The 20,195-nt window shown below is 42.2% G+C and overlaps 1 non-coding gene across 1 annotated transcript; it reads left to right on the top strand.

Annotated features, from left to right (window-relative positions):
* The first annotated feature begins 19,817 nt into the window (after positions 1-19,817).
* Trnat-ugu lies at positions 19,818-19,891 on the top strand. The gene has a single exon. It is a non-coding gene; the product is annotated as a tRNA-Thr (tRNA).
* The last annotated feature ends 304 nt before the right edge of the window (positions 19,892-20,195 follow it).

Below are 20,195 nucleotides of genomic sequence, written 5' to 3' on the forward strand. Positions count from 1 at the left end.
GTTTCTTGAAGGAATCTGTAGTTTTTTTGTATCTGTATCTGTGTTTGCAGTTGAAAGTGAAGTATCTGATTCAACAAGTGCATAATGCTTGTATTTACTTTTCTCTTCACTGTTATTCTTGTACCAATCCCAGTTATTCTATTCATTTCTATTCTAGACTAACTAAATATCATGAGCTAATTTGTTGTGTATTCTTCCTTTTATGTCAGTTACTCTATATTTCTCTTTTAATTAATCTACTCTACATGTACTATGACAATTGTCAAATTTCTAAAGAAATTTGCATGTTATCCATTACTTCTTCCTCTTTTGGCTTGTGGATATTTTGGAGTTCATAGTATAGGCTATCAGGCTGTACCTTACTAGTCCTGTGATTTATGAAATTTGTTATTAACAATCTGAACGAATTCAAAAGTAATAGCAGTGTACATGGCTACAACACTAGGAGAAAGGGTGATCCTCACTACTCAAGGTTAAACCTAACTTTGCCTCAGAAGGGGGCAAATTATGCTGTGACAAAAGTCTTTGGTCACTTAACTAATAGCATCAAAAGTCTGACAGATAGCCATATAGCGTTTAAAAGGAAATTAAAAGAATATCTTAATGGCAACTCCTTCTACACATTAGATGAATTTTTGTATATAGTAAGTGAGTAATTTCCCAGCCCCCACAAAAAAAATAATTTAAAAATATTGAGTGTCATGTAGTATTTTGTCTAATGTAATATCTTGTACAGACACCTTTTATTAACCTGACATGTTTCCACATCATTATGAAGTGTTGTATTCATGATCTATGGAACAAGTAATAATCTAATCTAATTTAATCTAATGTAGTTGGAACTGCATTTCCTTTGAAAATGGTTGGATACAAACGTTATTATTTAATTTAGCTTAATAGTCTTAACTTCCATAAAACAAGGCAGCTACTAGTTTTAATACTGTCTACAATTGCCAAAAAAGTGCAATTAGACATTCTGCAGTCGTATTTGTGAACAATTTCTCTTTCTTTGCTTATTGGATAGACCTGATCTAGACCCAGATTTTAGGCATTATGAATGCTTAAAAAACCTAACCAAACAATCTTAGTAACACGAATTCTCTAAAAACAAAACGATTACTAATTCATTCTTCTGTAATTATATTCATAGATTAGTACAGAAACATCAGCAAAAGCATGCAACACTTTACTGTCATTTTTATATACATACAGCAAAATTGATGGTCTTGATACCCATAATATGTTCTTTAAAGACTGACTTAGGGTAACTGTGCACATACTAAACAGACTCGTCACATTAATGTAACCACCGCCTATGTTCGATGTCAGTGTGTAATATTCACTCAAAGACGGTTGATGGCAGCACTAGCAGTGGAGGGCGAATAAAGTGTAGTTGGAAGAAATGCGGAAAACAGTGCTGTCGTGGTCATAGCGAGGAAACGGAGTGATTTATATGACGTCCAAAAGGCAATGATTGTTGACTTTTGGGCCAAGTGTGGAAGTATTTACGAAACAGCTAATTTAGCTAAACTGGCGACGAGGCAACTGTGGTGTACCACTGGCTGTAGAAGACAGGGGTGATCACTGGGTGTGCAGACGTGTATGGGTGAATATACGATCAACCTTTGAGCAGCTGACCACCCAGATGAACCAGGGAGCTACGAACAGTGTCTCCTCAGCGACTTGTCAGTGAACAAATGGTTCAAATGGCTCTGAGCACTATGGGACTTAACTTCTCAGGTCATCAGTCCCCTAGAACTTAGAACTAATGGAACCTAACTAACCTAAGGACATCACAAACATTCATGCCGAGGCAGGATTCGAACCTGCGACCGTAGCGGACGCGCTGTTCAAGATTGTAGCGCCTAGAACGGATCTGCCACCCGGTCGGCTTCAGTGAATATTTCTGCATGTGGGCCTTCGCAGCAGGCACCACGTTCATGGACCCATACTGACTACTTGCTGTTCATAGGCGACAAAGGCTGAAATTTGCACGTCATTACCGCATCTGGACATCAACTGAGTGGCGACAGGTGAAATTTTCAGACGAATCACGTTTTGTGCTCCATCGCACAGATGGCCGTTCCGTGCACGGCGTGAAACATCTGAAAGGAAATACCTTGGAAAATGGAAGGATGCATTATGGTCTGAAAAATGTTTTCGTGGCAACGCGTGGGTGATCTCGTCATTCCAGAAGGCACAATGGATCAATACAAACGTGCATCTATTCTTGGGGACCATATCCATCTCTACACGTAATTTGTTTTTCCTTGGCACGATGACATCTACCAGCAGGACTATGCAACGTGTCACACAGCTAGCAGTGTACATGCATGGTTCAAAGAGAGCCAGGATGAGTTTTCCGTACACCCCCAGCCGCCAAATTCCCGGATTTAAAACCAGTCAGAATCTGTGAGACCACCTCGCTCGGGTTGTTCGCGTCATATATCCTCAACCAAGAAATCTAGTAAAACTGGGCACGACACCGTAGTCGCAATGGTTCCACATCCCTGTCGGTCCCTTCAAGAACCCCACTGAAACTCTTCCTGCACATCTCTCAGGATACCTGCATCAACAAAGTGGTTATTTAGGCGTTTGGCAGACGGTAACATTAATGTGAATGGACAGTGTATAAGGCTAACCACCTAAGGCACAACCTCTCCAATAATCACTCTTGGTACCTGTCATTTACGAGACAAACAAGGGTTGGGTAAGAAGATAGTTGTGCCAGAGGTACTCTCTGGGGTCGGCAGCTGTGGCCGAGCGGTTCTAGATGGTTCAGTCCGGAACCGCACTGCTGCTACGGTCGCAGGTTAGAATCCTGCCTCGGGCATGGATGTGTGTGATGTCCTTAGGTTAGTTAGGTTTAAGTAGTTCTAAGTCTAGGGGACTGATGACCTCAGATGTTAAGTCCTATAGTGCTCAGAGCCGTATGAACTATTTTTGTACTTTCTGGTACACACCATAAGGTTGTTAGCTGAATATGCAAGGTGATCTAAATTTCATGTCTCTCGCGTACCAACGGAAAGAAAGACCTGTAACAATATTTCGTCTCCTCATTAAGATGGTTATTTAGGCGTTTTGACAGATGGTCACATTAATGTGAATGGACAGTGTATAAGGCTAACCACCTAAGTTCTAACCTCTCCAATAACCACTCTTGCTATCTGTCATTTACGAGACGAAAAAGGGTGTGGTGAGAAGACAGTAGTGCCAGAGGTACTCTCTGGGGCCGGCCGCTGCAGCCGAGTGGTTATAGGCGGTTCAGTCCGGAACCGCGCTGCTGCTACGGTCGCAGGTTAGAATCCTGCCTCGGGCATGGATGTGTGTGATGTCCTTAGGTTAGTTAGGTTTAAGTAGTTCTAAGTCTAGAGGACTGATGACCTCAGATGTTAAGTCCTATAGTGCTCAGAGCCGTTTGAACTATTTTTGTGCTTTCTGGTACACACCATAAGGTTGTTAGCTGAATATGCAAGGTGATCTAAAATTCATGTCTCTCGCGTACCAACGGAAAGAAAGACCTCTAACAATATTTCGTCTCCTCATTAAGATGGTTATTTAGGCGTTTGACAGATGGTCACATTAATGTGAATGGACAGTGTATAAGGCTAACCACCTAAGTTTTAACCTCTCCAATAATCACTCTTGCTACCTGTCATTTACGAGACGAACAAGGGTGTGGTGAGAAGATAGTAGTGCCAGAGGTACTCTCTGGGGCCGGCCGCTGCAGCCGAGTGGTTATAGGCGGTTCAGTCCGGAACCGCGCTGCTGCTACGGTCGCAGGTTCGAAACCTTCCTCGGGCATGGATGTGTGTGATATCCTTATGTTAGATAGGTTTAAGCAATTCTAAGTCTAGGGGACTGATGACCTCAGACGTTAAGTCCCATAGTGCTTAGAGCCATTTGAACCATTTTTGTACCCTCTGGTACACCCCGTAAGGTTGTTTGCGGAATATGCAGGGTTAACCAAAATTCGCTTCTCTCGCATACCAACGGAAAGGAAGATCTCTAACAATATTTCGTCCTGTACATGTTTTCAGTAGAACATTTAGTTACAAGGAAGTCAGTTTGACAGCACTTTAGACATATGTACCACAAGTGCGTTCAATCACTGAAACGCAGGTGCCTTGCCTTTTTGGTGCAGAGGATGCACTTTTGCGTTCCAGTACTCGAGTTCCATTGGGAGTCTAGGTATAAATCTATTATTTTCTAGTTGTGAACTGCCCAATAATGCTTTGGTACACTGTTTCTTAAGTGATACATATTCTTCAATTACTGTTTTAATGTCACATAGCATACTAGTCATACATGTCAGAAACATTCTTAATCAGTTGAAAATAAGCTACCTGTCATAGGACTGATTACTACAAACCTTATCACTGCGTCATTGAGGAGATGTTAAATATACGCTTTATGTTCAGTAACAGCAGAGTTTTATAGTTTTAATTTTTTACTTTTTGGGAAGGGGCGTAACTAAAGATAAGCGAAGTAACTGGGTGAGAATGCTCCGGAAAGTCTGGAGAAGTGTGGTGCGTAGAAGACAACAGATTACACATTTAAAAGCAACATAAGTTTTTAAACGTGGAATAATAAAAATCATTACACTCTCCATGTTAGTATTAAATTATTGTACGTGCTTTGTATAACACCTCTTGTATAATGGCCCAGAATCGAGATGCGTTAACCGGACAGCGCAATATACAGTATTTAGTGACGGTAGTCGCCATGCTTGTGACGGAGTGTTGTCAAATTGCTTTCCTTAGACGTCCATTACCTACTTAAAATATGCACGGTATGCAACAAATCGCGTTGCGGCATCCTAAGACACGAATTTTAGTTCAAATGTAGACGTAGCGGTAGATGTAATTTTAGAGGGCGATGAAGGAAATCGATCACATCCTCTTCAGTGGCACCCTCCAGCACTTGAATTAACAGACTACAGGAAACCAAGGAAAACCAAAATTTGGATGACCGATCGAGAATTTCAACGCCTGCTTTCCTGCTTGTCAGTCCAGTGTTTTAATCACTTCGCTCTATGCGTTCATTAAACAGTCAGTGCAATTCTCTAGGGCTAACTTGAGGTAATTATAGTCCTGTCACTGAGGTCTCAATATAGTCATTTCAACCGAAGACCATGTTGGCACCGTAACAGGGAGGGTCTAAACATCTCATTAACTGCTCTCCCAATGTCTCACGAGCAACCGACGGCGTCTCTGCGAATGTAGTTACAAGTTTACGGCTGTCATAATCGTAAGGAACCCTATCGTCAACGGCTAGTCAGGGAGAAAATAAGCCGCAGAAAATGCGACGTCTTATTAGCTCTGTTCGCCGCTACGACCTCTGGCGCTAAGGCCGGCGCGGAGGAGGAGAAAAAAGATGGAAGGAAGCTAAATCCACGCAGGGCGCGCGGAATGTCCTCTGAGATGAGAGGGGGGCCCGTTTATTCGGGCAGGCGGCTTTACGAATGCAAAGTGGTCGAGCGTGGTCGCAGCAGGTGAGGTGGGGGGAGTGGGCAGACCGCAGTGCGTGGCCGGGGCTCATTAACGTTGAGCCGGCTCTGCCAACTGTCCGCCCAAAATTAAGTCCGCCATTTGCTCGGCCCGCGAGCTGCGGATTAGGCCGTGTAATTACCAGCGGCGCTGACCGCAGTTGGCCGTACGAAAAAGATGGCGAGAAGGGGGGAGGCAGCGGTGGAAGTCTGCGGTGTAGCTATGCGCACGAGGAGGAGTAGGTGCAGGTGCAGAAAGGAAGAGGAGGACGACACACACACGAATGCACAGAGGGGGAGGATTGGGTGGTCGTAAATGACGGCAACGGCTAGGTTGGCAGCACTGCGAGCGAAACCACTTTGTCCCATTAGGGCGCGGCGGGAGCGAAACAAAAGAGCGAGCGCGACCGCGCCGGATAAAGAGCTTAGGCGCGTTCTTGCTAGCCGCCGACGCAGCCGCTAGCGGGCGAAGGCCTTTATTCTGCCGTAATGATGGCCACACTGCGACCCGCGGCTTCTGGCTGCGTTCCAGCCTCTCGTGAGCTACTGATCCGCAACGTCGCGGCTAAACACGTTAAAGCTACGAAAGAGGGCGCCGGGGTACGTGGGCGAGAGACGGAGAATATGCCAAACGACGTCCTCTTGCTTAAGACATCGCTGTCAGTTTTGAGATCTGGAAGATTGAGAATAACTTACTGTTTATAAAGTAGAAGTGAAAGCCCTCGAATCCTCTGAAATAGCTCCAAAAATAATTGTATCCTTTATTACTAACTTGAATATACAGTGCTAATGTTCTACAATTATATTTATTTAATAGTTTGTTATAAACCGGCTTTCGGCTTCTTGGGCCTAAGAAGCCGAAAGCCGGTTCATAACGAACTGTTAAATTATATTGTGGATCATTAATACTGTGTATTCAAGTTATTAATATGTCGATGATCCTCCAAGAACCGAAGGAATATTCCATAAATATCATCAATTGTATCCTTATTCTTTCAAGAAGCAACGAACATACAATGAAGCGCCAAAAGGACTGGTATAGGCATGCGTATTCAAATACAGAGATATGTAAACAGGCAGAATACGGCGCTGCAGTCGGCAACGCCTATATAAGACAACAAGCGTCTGGCGCAGTTGTTAGAGCGGTCATTGCTGCTACAATGGCAGGTTACCAAGACTTAGGTCTGTTTGAAAATGGTGTTATAGTCGGCGCACGAGCAATGAGACACAGCATCTCCGAGTTCCAATGAAGCTCGGATTTTCCGGTGCGACTATTCCACGAGTGTACCGTGAATATCAAGAATCCGGTAAAACATCAAATCCCTCATATTGCTGTGGCCGGAAAAAGACCCTGCAAGAACGGGACCAACGAAGACTGAAGACAATCGTTCAACGTGACAGAAGAGCAACCATTCCGCTAATTGCTGCAGATTTCAATGCTGTGCCATCAGCAAGTGTCAGCGTGCGAACCATTCAACGAAACATCATCGATATGGGCTTTCGGAGCCGAAGGCCCACTCGTGTATTCTTGACGACTGTACAACACAAAGCTTTACGTCTCGTCTGGGTCCGTCAACATCGACACTGGACTGTTGATGACTGACAACACGTTGCCTGGTCGGACGAGTCCCGTTTCAAATTGTATCGAGCGGAGGGACGTGTGTGGGTATGGAGGCAACCTCATGAATTCATGAACTCTGCATGTCAGCAGGTGAGTGTTAAAGCAAGTGGAGGCTCTGTATTGGTGTGGGGCGAGTGCAGCTAGAGTGATATGGGACCCCTGATACGTCTAGATAAGATCTGACAGGTGACACGTACGAAAGCATCCTGTCTGATCACCTTCATCCATTCACGTCCACTGTGCATTCCGACTGACTTGGCCAATTCCAGCAGGAGAATGCGACACACGACACGTCCAGAATCGGTACAGGGGGGCTCTAGGAACACTATTCTGACTTTAAACACTTCCACTGGCCACCAAACTCCCCAGACATGAACATTATTGAGCATATCTGTTATGTCTTGCAACTTGCTGTTCAGAAGATATCTCCACCCCCTTGTCCTCCTACTGATTTATGGGCAGCCGTACAGGATTCATGGTATCAATTCTTTCCAGCACTACTTCAGACGTTAGTCGAGTATATGCCACGTCGTGTTGCGGCACCTCTGCGTGCTCGCGGGGACCCTACAAGATAGTAGGCAGGTGTACCAGTTTCTTTGGCTCTTCACTATACTATCATTGGTGATAGCATGACTCGTTATGAAATTCTATTAGTATATAGTTTTGCGCAGGTTTCGAGAGACTATACCAGTGAAATCTGCTCAGCCATGGAACGAGTCACTACATAGTATTCTTAACAAAAAAAAGAAAACATAAAATTAGAGCTTTAAGAACAAAACAAAAAGTTAATGAAATCTGTTTATAAATGTCGATGGGCAGTTATCTGCAATGTTTATTTGTGGCGAACTGGTTATATCTATTTTTTTTATTACTTCGCAATTTCATTGTCGTTGACTGATAAAGCATTATTTTGTAAGTTCACTAGTAATAATACTTTGTTGATTGTAAATTTTGTACTTTATTTTTGTTTGTACTCGGATGCATTATAGCATTTTTGATATTAACACCAAATAATGGACTAATGACTGAAACCTAGGTACCACCAATAAAAATTAGTAATATTTTTTTTTCTCTTTATCATTGTTGATGTGCATATTGTACAGATGCTGGGAAAGTGATGCTAAATTTACACACAAAAGATTGAACGTAGAGCTAGATGAAAAACAATCCGTACATGCTATTGGGCATTAAGATAATTCACTTGCCAGAAATGTAAACAAACAACGTAGACGTAGAGATATGATGTTAAGGTTAATCAGCAGACTAGATATGTTACCGGCTGACTATAGAGGAATTCGTAGTTACAGAAAAACTGTTTGTAGCTTCACATGTGGATTTTCTGTAAGTAAAATAACTTTCTTATTTCCCAGTATACATAGAACACGAAAGATCAACAGTGATGAATTTTCGCTTGTTTGCATTACTGGGAAGTTTCCATAAAAATATCATAGCTTCTGACACATAACGAGTATCATGTCTAATTTTAGAATGTTCTAAAAAATGCCTTTGACTTGTAGTATTCCCAGAAACAAATAATGCGAAAGATAAACTGATTGCAACAAGTGTTTTCGTATTAAATACCATTGTTTAAATGTCCTACGCGTTAACAACTTTATAATACACAGTGACGGAAAAATAAATCGTAACATAAAAAATAATTAATGTGCAGTAATGAAATTTCGGGAAATCATTTTCTAAGTAACATATTTATGTGATAAACATTGCAAGATCACATGTTAATGTAATTGCGAGATAAGCCATTGCAAATGTGAAATGCTGGTGCATTAATAACCGGTGTAACCACCAGAATGTTGAATGCAAGCACGCAGACGAATATGCATTCTGTTGTACAGGTGCCGGATGTCAGTTTGTGGGATGCAGTTCCATGTCTGTTGTACTTGATCTATCAATAGAGGGACGACTGTTTGTGGATGACGCTGGAGTTGTCATCTGACGATATCACACAGGTCCTCGATTGGAGATAGATGTGGAGATCAGGCAGGCCAAGATAACATGTTGTAAAACAACATGCTGTTCATGAATGGCAGCACGACAGGACGAATCACCAGATTGACGCTCAGTTCTGCAGTCAGGGTGCGTGGGATAGTCGCGAGAGAGCTCCTGCTGTCATATGAAATTGCATCCAAGACCAGAACTCCAGGTGTAGTTCCAGTGAGTCTAGCAAGCAGACAGGTTGGTTGCAGGTCCTCAACAGACCTCCTTCTGAGCAGCACGTGGTCATCACTGGCACCGAGGCAGAACCAGTTTTCATCAGAAAACGCTTCAGAATCCACCCTACCCTCCACTGAGTTCTCCTTTGACACCACTGAAGTCGCAGATGGCTGGTGGTTTGGCCTCTATGGAATGCACGCTACAGGGCGTTTGGCACGGAGCCGACCCTAAAGTAACCGATTTGTAACAATTCGCTGTGTCACTATGGTGCCAGCTTCTGTCCAAATTGCTCCTGCAAATGCATTACGGTGTGCCAGAACCAAACCCCGGATGGTCTTCCCTCTCAGTAGTGCCACGTGACCTTCCGGAACCCGGTCTTCTTGTTACGGAACATTCTCGTGCCACCGCTGCCAGCAATCATGTACAGTGGCTACATTTCTACCAAGTGTTTCTGCGATATCGCAGAAGGAACATCCAGCTTCTGGTAGCCCTGTTACACGACCTCGTTCAAACTCAGTGAGGTGTTGATAATGGCGTCTTTGTCGCCTTACAACTCACGACGTCCAATCTCAAAGGTAATTAACGCTCATGACCATTACAGTGTGTATGTATACTCGCAGTGGCGCTATTTGCACCACTCATATCCGACTGGCGCGAAATTTGGGTAGACATGCCCACCAACACATCTCCATTTGGGTGTTGCGATTCTTTTTACGTCATTGTATAAAACCGTTCTTAATGATCCCGTTTTATACATGAGACTGAATGATCTAAACTGAAAAAAGCTTTTAGGAACACATAACTGCGGATCATAATTTAATATGAAGGTACCCGACTATGAGGACTTCTAATTGAAATACACAGTACCTACCCAAAAAGTAAATACTAAATAGAGACTACTTAAAACTACAGACAGAGACTTTAGAATGAGCGTGCATGCAATGGAAAAGATCAAACTTTCTTTTTATTTTTTTTTATGGACATCAACAATACAAACCTATGTGCTTCGATTTCCATAACATTTTACGTTCACATTCCACTTCATGACCATTGTACCTTCAAATTTCTGGGACAATATATATTTATAAACCGACTTAATCGATCAAAAATATGTTCATTCAAATATTTCGGTGGAAAACTGTTGACGTAATTTCTTCTTTTTTTTATGTAAAGTCACTGCACGAGGTTGGAGGTAACTACATTTATTGCAAGACATTTGGTGTTTTTTGTAGAAATAGCTTAGTGGATTATAATAGTTGCATCGCAAAGCGATCCGTGGTAGAATGTGCTCACTGTGTTGTTTTATCTTTGTGGACCCATTAATCTGTCAGGAAAGAGGGCGTTATCTGGCTGCAGGGCGCTTATAAAGCTGTCAGGTTTACAAGGATATGGTGAGCCGACGTCCATGCATCACAGACAGCTTATTACTACAGATTTGACGCGGAGAACTGCGCCCGGTCTAAACATCAGAAACTTCGAGAGAGGATACGAAGGAAGGAAAACTAGAGTTTAACGTACCGTCGACAAAGAGGTCATTCGAGACGGAGCACAGGCTCAGATTTTGTCAAGGATGGGGAAGAAATCGGCCGTGCCTTTTCGAAGGAACCATCCCGGCATTTGCCTTAAATGTTTAGGGAAATCTTTTAAAACGTAATGTGGATGGCCGGATGTGGGAAAATCGGAGCTCTGAAGAGAACGCAGCAAGTGTCAAATCAGTCACAATCAGTTCGTCCCCTTAGCTAACATTCGACGGGCAAAAACGAAATCAAGGCGACTAAATCTATGACTTCACAAGAATGAATCCAAGAGAAACGTAGTATTCGATAGTAGTTTCTCTTTATTAAACAGCGGCCAAGTAAGTACTCCGATAACGTCCAAAACTGAGAGGCGGTAGACGTAACAGGCAACTTTACTAGAAGAACTGATTGGGTGGTGAACCATATACTACGCCATCAAGCGCTTGTTGCTTTCACAAGGTCAGAAAGATAGAGATATTGCAGAGAGCTGGACAGACTAGTGTTTTATCTGCTGTTCTGGACGTTGGAAGAAAGGAACTGTTGAAGGAATCAGCTCGGGGTTGAAAGATATGGACGACGATGCCATTATGCTGGTTAAAGCACTGACTTCTAAAAACACTATTTTTTTAGGGCTGGTATTTAGCCGTAGAGACTCACAATGACTGTCATTTAATTTAAACTGATTTTATTTTTACAGTTTAATTTAGATAAACACAGACAGTTACAGTATATAGAAGATATTATTAGACTAGTGAGACCTTTTCCCGGCAAATTGAATGTCAAATAACTTACGGGTTTGCTGCCGGGTGACGTGGTCGACCACCGCCGATAAATCGACAGGAGCACACCCTGCCATTTTCAAGACACAACTGCAAGGAGGAAGCTATGTGCAAGGGAATGTAATACCTCGGTTCACTGAGGAGAAACAAGGAAGATACCACACACAGAACAAGTAACCGCAGAGTCAACACACAACCAAAGATAACCAACATCAGATATACCAATACTGACTATTAATCAACAGGTAGCATTAATTCTGTCCCTCTGTTTTTTGATGAGAGACAGAGCCGGATTCCAAGCAGCATTTAAACAAAATCCACCATCTCTGTTTATAAGGTTGCTTGATAGTTTGATTTCAACAGCTTCGTTAATAACACTATCCCAATAGCTGGACGTGCAAGCCAGAATCTTCGTGTTGTTATATTCCATAGGATGACCGGTGTCAAGACAATGTTCTGCAATAGCGGATTTGCTCGGCTGTTGTAAGCGTGTGTGACGTTTATGTTCAATACACCGGTCTTCCACAGTCCTGATTGTCTGACCAATATATGACACGCCACAACTGAAAGGAATACGATAGACACCAGCCTTACGCAAACCAAGATCACCTTTTACGGACGCCAACAGGGCCTTAATCTCAGAAGGTGGTCGAAAAATACGTTTCACATCATATTTCCGCAAAATACGGCCAATCCTGTTGGAATGCTTCCTGCGTAAGGCAAAAAGGCCGTAGACTTACGTGCCACTTCGTTGCTATCGTCACTCACCCGTTGCACAGAAGGCTGATAGCGCATCGCACGTTTGATCTGCCTCTCACTACAACCATTCCAACGAAAGGTGACTTCGAGATGTGATAGCTCAGATGCCAAAATTCAGGGTCTGAGATAACGTGGGCGCTGGTAACCAAGGTACGAAGTACTCCTTCATGCTGCGCTGGATGGTGACAACTATCAGCTCGCAGATACAAGTCAGTGTGAATAAGTTCCTTATAAACAGAATGTCCCAAAGTACCATCAGTCTTCCTTCTGACCAACACATCAGGGAAGGGAAGGCATCCATTCTCTTCCACCTCAATAGTGAATTATTCGGGTGGATTGAATTGAGGCGTTCCAAAAACCGGTTTAAATTCTCACTACCATGAGGCCAACTGTCAAGCAACCTTATAAACAGAGATGGTGGATTTTGTTTAAATGCTGCTTGGAATCCGGCTCTGTCTCTCATCAAAAAACAGAGGGATAGAATTAGTACTACTACACCTGTTGATTAATAGTCACTATCGATATTTCTAATGTTGGTTATCTTTGGTTGTATGTTGTCTCTGCGGTTACTTGTTCTGTGTGCGGTATCTTCCTTGTTTCTCTTCTGTGAACTGAGGTATTAAATTCCCTTGCATATTGCTTCCTCCTTGCAGTTGTGCCTTGAGAATGTCAGGGTGCGCTCCTGTCGAAATATCGGCGGTGGTCGACCACGTCACCCGCCAGCAGCCCCGTAAGTTATTTGATCATTAGACTTGTTGCAGTGTAACGTATCATTCTGTACTGGAAGGTACAAGGGGGAGATATTTTTAATTTAATAAAAAATATTCTGTGCGTGAATGCCAGTTTGCCATTACAAATGCAGTGTCACACTATGTTTAGTAATTTAATACACATCATAATACGTTTAATCTTTCTAAAATACATAGTCACCGTTGTTTTAGATTTCTATGCCATCGCCCGCCATATTCCTTCGGCGTATCCTGATGGCTACTCAGCTCATCTTTGTTTCAGGCCTCGTTGAGGGTAAAATAACATGGTGGTTTCTATGTAAGAAGTGGTAACGAATATTCGATTTGACTTCGTTAAATTAGGTCTACAGTTTCGACTTGTGGATAGTAAGAACAGTTTAACGACACGATGAGTTGTGCAATCGGTCGCTTTGTCTTCAAACTATGCGGGCGCAACATCCCGATACATCAATGAAAAAACTGTAAATTCATTAACAAGTTCAATATTGCGATATGAAGAAGAAATCTACTATGATGCCACACACTCGATATTTTGGAATGTAATTATTATTATTTCACAGAAGTACGTAACATGAGAGTCGGCAACATTACCTCTCATTACATCGACTACCGAAACAGAAGTGAGTTACAAGAAGAGGTTCGAAATGGTTCAAATGGCTCTGAGCACTGTGGGACCTAACTTCTGAGGTCATCAGTCCCCTAGAACTTAGAACTACTTAAACCTAACCTAAGGACATCACACACATCCATGCCCGAGGCAGGATTCGAACCTGTGACCGTAGCGGCCGTAGCGGTCGCGCGGTTCCAGACTGTAGCGCCTAGAACCGCTCGGACAAGAAGAGGAAGTCTCCGCTTTTTTTAAAATATCGTTTGTTTGCTTAGGAAAAATGAATGTGTTTTTTTTCACTCAAATCTGTTTTACCTTTCATTTTCTTAGTCTCCGATTTTTTTAAGTTCTCGTTAGTTAAGAACTTACATTATACGTTATTCGTAACATAATATTTTTAATAAGTTGAAAGCTCTTCACTTAAAATAGTTTCTTAAAAGATACATTTTAACAGGATATGAACTCACTAGGTATACCATGACGTGAGTGTTTGTCTCAACACGAAAGTACTTCAGTGTAGCGAATATCTCTTATGTAGAAAATGTATCATCGTGGTTTGCAGTTGGCGTTAATTTCTAGGTCTAATTATAGCTGGCTGCACAAGGGTGACAAGGCCATACTTCCGCCAATAGGACCATGCCTGCAAAAGAGCTGTAGCCTGCAGAACATCCTTCTCGTCCAGTGTAGCTGGAATAAAGGCGTAAATAACGTTCAGTAGCCTGTAGAAAATATTGAGCCTGCCGCTCAAGACCAAACTCTGATCCTGTAGAAGAGGTATTTCGTAGGGCCAATAAAATTGGCGGAACTGAAACTCCAGTTTTAGATTAGGTGGGCGCACTTACTCAGAAGTAGGACGTAATGTCGACAAAACTTTGGAAAATGATATATCAAATTTGAAAAAAAAATCAGCAATTACTCAAAGCAATCACGCGTTTAACTAACGAGGTAGTGGAGATAAAACTAAATCTGTCAACACTTTCGGAAGCCGTACAAGAGTTGTTGGAACGTGTTACCAATCTACCTCTGGTACAGGAAAAAAAGGTTAAAGAACAGTTTGTCCTACAAAGACATCAATTTGCTGCAGATGTGGACGTCAGCAAAGGGTGTGCAAAAGGTTAAAAGGATAAAAGAAAAGTTCCATGTTGAGACGAGGTCATCCAACAAGGTTGGTGTTGGGGAAGATGTTGTACGCAGTGTTTACTGAAGTTTACTTGGCACACAATATTGCACAATGGCGAGCTAACATTAGTGGGATTGTTGAGTCCGTGAGAGAGGAGCTGACTGAGGTCAAGGAAGCACTGCAGGGCGACCAGTCTACACCGAGTGATTCTGTGCGGATGCAATAACATACTCTATTCTCAGACAATTCACGAAATAAGGGGATAAAAGAAAAGTTCCATGTTGAGACGAGGTCATCCAACAAGGTTGGTGTTGGGGAAGATGTTGTACGCAGTGTTTACTGAAGTTTACTTGGCACACAATATTGCACAATGGCGAGCTAACATTAGTGAGATTGTTGAGTCCGTGAGAGAGGAGCTGACTGAGGTCAAGGAAGCACTGCAGGGCGACCAGTCTACACCGAGTGATTCTGTGCGGATGCAATAACATACTCTATTCTCAGACAATTCACGAAATAAGGGGTCAGAATTAGATGCCAACTCCTCACCTCTACGGGGATTAATGAGCGATTATGCCTCTAAGCAGAGGAGAAAAAGTTGTTAAAGCATAGGTGGTTTCAGGTGTTCAGGAGACAAAAATCGTATACAACTGATTTTCTACCCTGTTCCTGCAGCGAAATCCGGAAGGTAGGCTAGGGTTGTAGAGATCGCTGAAACTGTGCAGCCTACAACGAATATGAAAAGCATTTTTAGCAAAGAGCTACTGCAATGAAATACAAAAAAGGTTAAGGAAAGAAGTCGTCAGCCCTGAAGCTTTCCTCTTCAGACAAGATAGCTTGCCCAAATACTTTGAGAAGTACTTGAAAGAAACCTCAATACATGGGCGAACTAATGTAGCATCTGGACATAATGTGCGTTTTGGAGGTGAATTTACCAGCAGAGATATACGTATAAAGTTGATTTCTGTATCCGAATCAAATCTTGTAGAGTTTATGTCTGCCGTTGATTTGATCGACATAAAATATGACGATGCGAAAACAAGGACGCCATTGGTCCCTTATCAGACAGGTGTATAAGGTGCACAACATGGCTGAAGATTCAGTGGGATTGGAGACTATCGTGGAGCAAGAAATGATACATCACAAAAACCTACCAAATAAACATCATAGGAATAAATACAAAAATAATAATTATGGGAATAATAGCAGGAACTACGTATGACTGATACAATAATAATAGACAGAACCGACAGTACAATCTGAGCTACCGACTTTCAAATAGCAATACACAAAAGCAGAGTAGCTAACCGCTGAGACAGAATAACAGGAATTGGCAGAACCAAATTCAGTAACCACGGAGGTGGGAGATGTCAATAGCTGTGCTACACACCAAGATCTGTAAAAGTAGATGTGATCACATCTTGCCCTCAAGTGAGAGTAGTAGATACAAACAGAAGCTGTGTTAAAATACTCGTGATGCTGAGGTATTCTGAATGATACCTACTCATGCTCCAGCTACACATCCTAACCGAATAGTCAGCCTAGTGCTCGTTTGCAAGGAGCCAGTCTCACTCAATTAATTTTATTAACTGATTATCAATTACTTCATAGACACTTGCACCAAATCATTGAGATGTTGTCTCCCAGCCTATAATTAAACTGAATTCGGAATAAAACTTTAATATCAACACCAAATAAAACATAAAAACAGTTAATCCAATCAAATCACTCTGAGGGAGGCAGATTAAAACCTGGAGAGGTTACATAAGTAATGTTATCAACACAATGTATAAACTATTTAACATTTATTCTTGAATCAAATTATATAAGAACATGGGTTACAAATAATAATGATCACTAAAGGAATGCCTGACATTCTTTGTACAATTCAGTTACTATTTCAGTAATTATTTCTTAACACCTGGGAATAGGATAAGATTGGTATAAGGAAACCTTCGTCTCATCTACATGCCCAAGCATATTCATTCCAAAATATACACACGGAGAGAAAGGAACATAAGGATAATATTATATACTGATTAGAACATGATGGACTAGAAAAACTTTAGCTTTACTGATCAACCGTGAGATTGACAGCTCGCATAGAAATTCATTGTTTTGGAGGTACAAAAAGCATATAAGACGAAAGCAAATCCGCACATAATTCAAATAAGTTGAACAACGCACTTGAATAAATAATAACATCGAGTTGAATCCTCTCCACATGACGGAGGGGCATGTGGTCTAGTTTATATAACCAGTATAAAGAAACGCTGAACTAACGAAATGAATTTAAGTTTGAAACATGGAAAAAGAATTCTAATACGACAAACGGATAACTTGCTCAGAACACATTCCCACATAAAAGATTCACACTAACTAAAGCAAGACATAGACTGGAAAAAGCAATCTTCCATCACTAAGTAGCGACTGAACAAAGAGTCACGTTAAATAACTGAAATATTAATAAGCATCTTTGCACTCCCTAACTGAATCAGAGACTCTGGTATGACTTATAATGTTTATGCTTCTAAGCAATGTGTTAGCATCTCAGCCTCAATGAAATCCTAACAAATTCCACCTACCTAAACTTACATAACAAGAGATGACCAGAGCAGACAACCTCACCTTCCGACGACCCAGCGAACAGTGCTGTTCCACGCCCTCAGACAAAGGTCCCCAGATGGCTACCTGTATCGACTTATACAATAGCTGCTGACCAGTCTCTCCTAATATCTCTTTGACCCAGCAGAAGCTACTTAGTATCCACGCAAAGTCTGACTATACTGACACTACCACACAAAGAATCCTTGTGCAAGAACCAAATTATATGGAACCACCACACACAGACATTCACGCACTCTCTCTAGCAGATGAGACAAGGAATGGTCAATGGAAACACAGAAATATAACATGGAAACGCAATAAACAAGTGGGAAAAGGAAACACATGACTATACATAAACTTAGTATATTGATAGACGTATGAAATACAGAGAATAAATTGAGAAATGGCAATATTTGCCTATTAAGGTGCCATTGTGGCTGTCTCATGAAGGACTCTGCGACTCACCCTTCTCTCCAGAATCGGAAGCACAGATGTAACCACCAACAGAGGTGCTAATGAATATATAAAGGGTGAGGCGGCTCAGTAGAGCCAGTGGAACAGCTTACATTGAGACGTTTCACAACAATAGAATTGATATTCGGGAGAAGTTGTCACAAAATGTTAATCCATGCTATACATGATTTAATTATCAGCAGCTGTATGAAATATTACTCCAAATTATTCCCTGAATGCAAATTTCATGACATCAACTGCAGTGGGTATAGATATATTACTCAATTGTCGCCGCACAGGATTAGCCGAGCGGTCTTAGGCGCTGCAGTCGTGGACTGTGAGGCTGGTCCCGGCGGAGGTTCGAGTTCTCCCTCGGGCGTGTGTGTGTGTGTGTGTGTGTGTGTGTGTGTGTGTGTTTGTCCTTAGGATAATTTAGGTTAAGTAGTGTGTAAGCTTAGGGACTAATGACCTTAGCAGTTAAGTCCCATAAGATTTCACACACATTTGACCATTTGAACTCAATTGTGACAAACGAAAATTTATGTCGGACCGAGTCTCGATTTGCCACTTATCATGAGTGGTCACCTTAACCACTTTGGCTATTCATGCACTCTGTCTGGCCCAACCTGAACTTCCGTAAGTTACAGCCCACGTCCTTGTATTGTAGTCTTATGCGTGTCTCCCTTTAAACTCGTAACATAAATTTATTTCCACTTAGGGAGAATTACACCTCTACAATGAACGGAGACTGGTCTAGATTTCTTCTGGTGGCGTTATTCTCCCTAAGGGGGAATCAAGTAATGTTACAAGCTTAAAGGGAGACGGACATAAGACTACAATACAAGAGCATGAACCATTACATATGGAGGTTTGGACTGAGCTGGGGAGCGTGCATGGATATAGCCCATGTGGCTAAGGCAACTGCACGTGATAAGCGGGAAATCTGGGTTCGGGACCCAGTCTGGCACAAATTTTCGTATGTCACAATTCGGTAATACATCTATACCCATTGCAGCCTGCCGCAGTTCACCACAGGTCCAGAAACTGAGGATAGAAAAGTGATACTGGTTTTAGACACAGGATCAGCTGTTAATGTGACTTTGACTGCCTTATGCAGAAGAATATCGGAAGAAGTGTAGATGCCTATCTTTCCAATAACTAACTACTGAATCACTGTAGCAGTTCTGAGCTCATCAGTGAATTTGAGGCTGCAGACATGACTTCATATAAAGCTAGGACACATAGCTATTACAAGCATCTTTCCAGTCATACAGAATCTTGTCATGTATTGCATTGTGGGATGTGACCTAATGAGAGAAAAGGATGGAATAGTAGGGTTTTCTTCGCGCACATGCCATCTTACTACTGAGGGTATCCAAGTTTTGGTGAATGTATTACGTAAAGCGGGAGTCCATGGGAACTACTGTCAAAGGATTGCTATTAAATGGATGGATGAGGATAAAAAAGATTTAGAAGACAGCTGCCTGTAATATAAAGCATTCCTATATGTATGAAGACATTAACTGTTCCCGAAAGAACAGATTGCTGTTGTTGACCGTGCAGCTTTTCCCTGGAATAAATGATGACTGACTTAAACCCTCAGCTGCCGAAAGGTGTTGTTGATATACGTCGATATGGACAGCTGAAAGGGTGTGCCTCGACCGGGACTCGAACGTGAGATCTCCTGCTTACATGGCAGACGCTCTATCCATCTGAGCCACCGAGGACACAGATGAATAGCGCGACTGCAGGGACTTATCCCTTGCACGCTTCCCGTGAGACTCACATTCCCAACTGTCCATAATTCTACATATGTAATGTACCTTACAGACGTTTGCCCATTCACTGTAAGGCACATTACATATGTAGAATTATGGACAGTTGGGAATGTGCTTCTCACGGGAAGCGTGCAAGGGATAAGTCCCTGCAGTCGCGCTATTCATCTGTGTCCTCGATGGCTCAGATGGATAGAACGTCTGCCATGTAAGCAGGAGATCCCGGGTTCGAGTCCCGGTCGGGGCACACATTTTCAGCTGTCCACATCGAGGTATATCAACAACACCTGTCGGTAGCTGAGGGTTTAAGTTAGTCATCATTTATAAAGCATTCCATCAAACAGGAAGAAATTACGTCAAAGACCCCTGAATCAAGCTCGCTGATAGAATTGCAGTGGTCTGCATTTTTTAATGATCTTCAGCGGAATGTGCAACTTTTTGAAGAGAAACACGGAATTATACAAGTTTACTGACAGCTGAAAATTTTACCCCACCAAACTATTAGGACAGTTCATCTTAAATTACATGGCTAAGGAGATCAATTATTGAGA

This window comes from Schistocerca piceifrons, chromosome 3 (genome assembly GCF_021461385.2).
Source record: "Schistocerca piceifrons isolate TAMUIC-IGC-003096 chromosome 3, iqSchPice1.1, whole genome shotgun sequence".
Classification (NCBI taxonomy): Eukaryota; Metazoa; Arthropoda; class Insecta; order Orthoptera; family Acrididae; genus Schistocerca; species Schistocerca piceifrons.